Source organism: Martes martes (genome assembly GCF_963455335.1).
Source record: "Martes martes genome assembly, chromosome: 8".
Lineage (NCBI taxonomy): Eukaryota > Metazoa > Chordata > Mammalia > Carnivora > Mustelidae > Martes > Martes martes.
This window is the reverse complement of record NC_137895.1, coordinates 56,087,540-56,093,090: the sequence shown is the minus strand read 5'-3', so window position 1 is coordinate 56,093,090 and position 5,551 is coordinate 56,087,540.

The window sequence follows — 5,551 nt, the reverse complement described above, 5'->3', positions numbered from 1 at the left end:
GTGTGTGATGGGCGGTTTCTTTTCACTCTGTTTTAAAGGAGTTTCTATGAATCAGTCTGACTTAAAAAAAAAAAAAAAAAAAAAAAGATTTGTTGGTAAGCTACGCCCTGCTAGGTTGGCAGCTGGTCAAGAGAGGCTGGGAGTGAGCCATCAATTCAAAGAAGCCTGTTTAGGCTCTCTCTGACTCACACATACAGACCACAGTGGAAAAAGGAGTGACATTGCTTCAAATGAGTAATAGAAGTCACACAAATAGATCTGTTTACCGAAGCCCATTCCTCCTCACCGAAAAAGAGACTTGGCTACCATGCGCAGAGCCAAAACACAAGTTCTCTGTCCGAAGGTTGATCTGGGGAGGGGGAGACAAAGGGACAGGGCCCTGCCCCATGAAATCCTAGCTAATCATCCAAGGAGATCCCCATCCGTCCTCCCCCACCTAAGGCATCCGTGGCTGCCCACTGTCAGGAATGAGCAGATTGATTTTTTCTTTGCTTCCCTGCCTTACCCCTGTGCACTCTCCTATGGGCAGCCGTAACTCGAGGCCTGGGAACCAGGAGAGCACACAGGAGAGCTCTTGTAACCCAGCCTCTGACTGATGGAGCTCAGGCTAAACCGCAGGCTGGCCTTTAATTATACTCTGATTGAATGCCCCTGTGGACTCCTCACATTCGGGAGCTAGTCCCCTGCTGAAGGACTTTGCTCTCTGATCTCCATGTAATAATCATCTGGACCTTGCTCTATAGTTGAGCGCCACCAGGAGGGGCCCTGGAAGTCACCTACCCCACAGCCCCGGCAACAGTCCCTGGGGATGAGAGCTCAGATGCCGGAGGTCAAGCTCGCTCTCCACTTACTGGCTGTATGGCTGTGGACAAATGGACCTCCCTCGTGCAGGCCAGTCTCCTTGTGCATCCAGTGGGGGCAGAAGGTACCCATCTCATAGAGCTGTGGTTAGAAATACATGGAGAGAGGGGGTCCTGGGTGGCTCAGTCAGTTAAACATCTGCCTTTGGCTCAGGTCCTGATCCCGGGGTCCTGGGATCGATTCCTGCATGGGGCTCCCTGCTCAGCTGGGAGTGAGACATCGTCAATTAGCAGAGGCAGCTTGGCTCCCAGTCTGCCACATTCATTCAACTGTTTCTGTTCTCTGCTGCATTGGGACGACCTATTTTAATTCAAATTATTCTTCTGCAGTTATGCATTTATTCAACCAACACACCTGCACGTTGCGTGAGGCCCAGTTCAGAGCCTGGGTCACAGATGTGAGCAAGATCCCTGTCCTCTTGGAACTTCTTCTCCATAATTGAGGGTGGGCGGTAGCTATTCACCAAAATTTTGATAAAATTGGATGGTAAAATTGCAGGCGAATTTCAGTCTCCTCTGGGTCACATTTCTACATTTTCCAAATCTTCTGCAACAAACCTACATTACTTTGGTTTTTAGGAAAAATATTTTAAAGTGGAAAGGAGAGAATATTTTCTGAAGTGGATGCTGGGAAAACATCACACACACATGTACACACACGTCACACACACACCCCAATTTGATACCACATCTTCCCAAGTCCTGGAGAACTGAAATCTGTCCCTGGAAGGCTGAGACAGTGTAGGTTTTTCATTAAAAACTTAAAAAAAAAAAAAAATGATGTGACACAAGATTGCATCAGTTTCTTGTATCTTTCCTCACCTCCTCCTCCCCCATCATTCATTTGATAATAAAAGTGCCTGTTTGAGAAAAGCCACTCCCAGGAGTGGGTTAAGAGGCCCTGTGATCTCTGAGCAGCCTAACCCTCAGGGAGGGGAGGACGGTGAGGCCCAGGAACCCTCGCTGGCTTTCGGGGCAGAACAACAGAAGGACAGAATGACAAGCACATCCTCTCCCAGCTGCAGCCTCCAGCCTTCCCCTCCAAGGCCTTCTGCCAGCTTCAAACTCCCTCTCCCCCCACCCCACCCCTGCAGCATGTGAAGGAGACTGGGCTCTGAGGGGGTAGAGTCCTGGGATGCTGAGAAGTATGTGGTCTGGTTGCATTTTTTTATTAAGAAATCTGATGCAGGGGTCCTGGGTGGCTCAGTGGGTTAAAGCCTCTGCCTTGGTTGTAATCCCAGGGTCCTGGGATCGAGCCCTGCATCAGGCTCTCTGCTCATTGGGGAGCCTGCTTCCTCCTCTCTCTCTGCCTGCCTCTCTGCCTACATGTGATCTCAGTCTGACAAATAAATAAATAAAATATTTAAAAAAAAGGAAAGAATAAAGAAAAGAAATCTGGAGCCAGGAAACACTGGAGGGGAAGTGCTTTCTCCCTTGCTCCCCTCTCAAGCTAACAAAGGAGAAAGGCAGAAACTTCTCTTCAGGTACTGAAACAGAAGAGGCATTTGGTCCTGCTGGATTCCTGCACTGGGTTTGAAAGGAAGAGGCAGTGCATTGACCGGGGTGGGCGCGGGGGATCCATTTTTCCTCCCCCTCCGCCTGGCAGTGGGCTGGCAAATGAGCTGGTCTCCTGCATTTCCACTTCAAAGTGAGTCCAAGTCCTCTCCTTCCAAATGGACCTAATAAATCTCACCTGCCTGGGCCCTTTGCTGATGTTGAGGGTTTGGAGAGAAAATCTCAAATGCTTTGAGCTCTTAAAACACACACACACATACACACAGTGGTGTCATATAAAGCTAAGTATTTTTAAAAGAAAAAGGCCAGTCCAGGAGCTCTAAGGCTCATGATTAACCCTTGAAATGTCACTGAACTTATTTTATACAACAAAGTCATCCAGTCTGGGAAGGAAATCATGTCTGTTCGGGCTGCAGCTCCAGCTTACCGTGCCTCTGGTTGTGATTCGAATGTGAAGTCTGATTCTTTCCATGGCTATGAGCTTCAGACTGTGGATAGGAAGGAGTTCAGGGTTCTAACACCACATGGGGCCGGAGAACAAAACTCTCTCTGCCATCTGCATGGGTCCTTGCAAACTCTACGGGGTCATCTGCCTTTCTGCTCTGTGCTCCCATGCCCCTCATCGGGAGGGTAGGTTAGACACTTTCATTTTCCACATGGGTAAAGAACCAGGCAAAGTTTCATGTGACCTCAGTAAAGTCACATATTCTCAGGAAGGAATGTCCCCTCTTGCCCAGTGCCACAGTATTACCCTCAAGTACAAGAATATTTTTCCCTCCTTCTGAAGCAATGAGCATCGGCATCTGGCACGATGCCATCTGGGGCCGATTTTCAAGTTTGAGCTGGCGTACACACTTTTAATGAATGTATGAATCAAGAGCTTCTCATGACGAGATACCAGGAGAAATCTGCAAAGGTAGGTCTCACCCCTGATGGCTCCCAGAAAAGAGAACTAATAATAGCTTCAACTTGTTTTTGCACAAACTCGGTTAGCCAACAGGAATCTCAGACATGTTCCCCAAAGCCATTATATGTGCAGAGGGTGTCAATGCTAATATGAGCAAACACTGCTTGAGAGGTAGCTAAGTTGAAAGGAGGTTACATAGCATCTTCCAAAATCAAATGAGTGTTCCTTGCCACTCCTACTTGAAACTTGAGAATTTACCAGAAATTTCATATTCTTCCCTCTTTTCCCTCCTGCCGTGCTCCTGTCCTTATTTCTCCCTCAGACTGTTTTCTTCCTGCCTGCATCGTTTCCTTTCTCAAATCCCTCTCAGTGACACGTCCTCTGAATATAATTCCACAAAATGGAAAGGCTCTCAAGCCCTCTTAGTCTCCCCCTTTCTTGTCTCGGCGAGCTTGTTCCGAAACTGCTTTTGAAAGATAAAATTCATGAAACTCTGAGAGCGTTCCAAGAATGCGGGCCCTCGGCCTGGCACTTGCAGCCGAGTGGAAAGTCTCGCCGACCCAGCAGTGTGATGTCGTAGAAAAGGAAGGGCTGTCGAAGGCATCTGAACTTGGCAGGGGAAAGGAGCCAACCCTGCCACCTTGGACAGTTACCAGATTGATAACTAATGACCGTCTTTAAGTTCTTAGGCAGCTGGGATGTGTATGGATGCTGGAAATGGCTGAAGGAACGGAATGCCTGAGCCGTGTCCACAAGGCGACAGCTTCAAAGCCAGAGAAGCCAGAAAACAAATAAGTGATGATCAAAATAAAAAGTGAAAAGCTCCTTCTCCAGCTAATGTCAGGCAATACTGGGCGGGGGCGGGGGGGGCGGTATTAAAGGTATATCGCCTTCTTCGCGTTGCCCCTCATGTTACTGAATGCATTATTCCTCCTGCTTCACTGATCATTTCAGGGAAAGCACTGAATATTTATAATTAAAGAATGACTCTCCCTCCCTTTCCCTACAGTAGTGGGCAGCAGGTTCAGTAAGTAGATGCTGGGTACAGAGCAATTACTCAATTAAAACCTAGTGTATTTAATTAACAAAGTGTCCAATCCCCAGATAAAAGAATCTCATTCCTCCTTCAAGATTTTCCCGTCCAACTCAGAGGCTGAGCTGAGCACCCCTATGGCTAGGCTTCCACAGATGTGAGAAAGCGGTTAGCACATAGGTTGACATTTGCCCAGGGAAAATTGCCAGGAAAGAGGGCACAAAGCTAGGCAACCCAGCCCAGGACTCCACTGGGACCATGTAGTCAGCAGAGCATATGAGACACAGTGACATTCTAGAGATACTCTTGATACCAAGTTAAAACTTTCAAGGACATAAATAGTTTCCTGGTAGAAACAAACAAGCAAACACTAGTAAAGTGCCTCCATTATTCAGCCTCATTGGAAAATGGAGTGTTCTTTCCAGTTAAATTTTAGGTTAATTGATTGAATACTTTCTAAGTCTTGCAGGACTAAATAGACATCTTTCAAATCCCTAAGACTCGCACACGTTTGTGCGCGCACACAAGATGGCCTTTGCCATTCCAAACACACGGATGCCAGGTCCACTCTACTCTTTGTGGGTGGTGTGTAGGAAGTTCTTTCAAGGCTCCGGAACTTGGCAGAGACTGTGGCCACAGGATTCCCGACCGTTCTTCCCTAGCAGGGCTGGGTAAATGCTGACGAATACGCAAAGGGTATTTTATACAAAATACATAAAAAAGAGGGTCCTTTTTCAGACCCTCTACTGGTTTTTCCTCCTTGGTTAGCACACTATGCCTTCAGCCAAATGACATCTCTCTCCGATGCCACTAATTCAGCTTCCTCTTGCTCGTTATATTTTTGCTTTAGTTATCCTTACCTGTGGCTACACTCAAGCACCTTAATTAGAGTTGGGACTCCCTAACCACGACCACCCCTTTGTTCAAGACAGTCACATCCACAGAGGCTCATAATCAACCACTCTGTTCTTCCTAATTCTTACTCTTGAACAAAGACCTCTCCTTGATGTTTGGCAGCTATCTTAATCCACCGTTGTCCCAACAACTTCTATTTGAAGATCCAAGACATCACTCGCTCCAGAATGCTCTTCCTTCTAGAATGTGGGCTGGGCAGCACTTGCCAGTCAGTGAAGGGAAAGCCACTATGACTGAACCAGATGTAGGGAAATTCACTCTCACGGCACACAGATATCCATGACCAAAAGGAGGATGTCCTTTTACTGTTTGAGTTCAGAT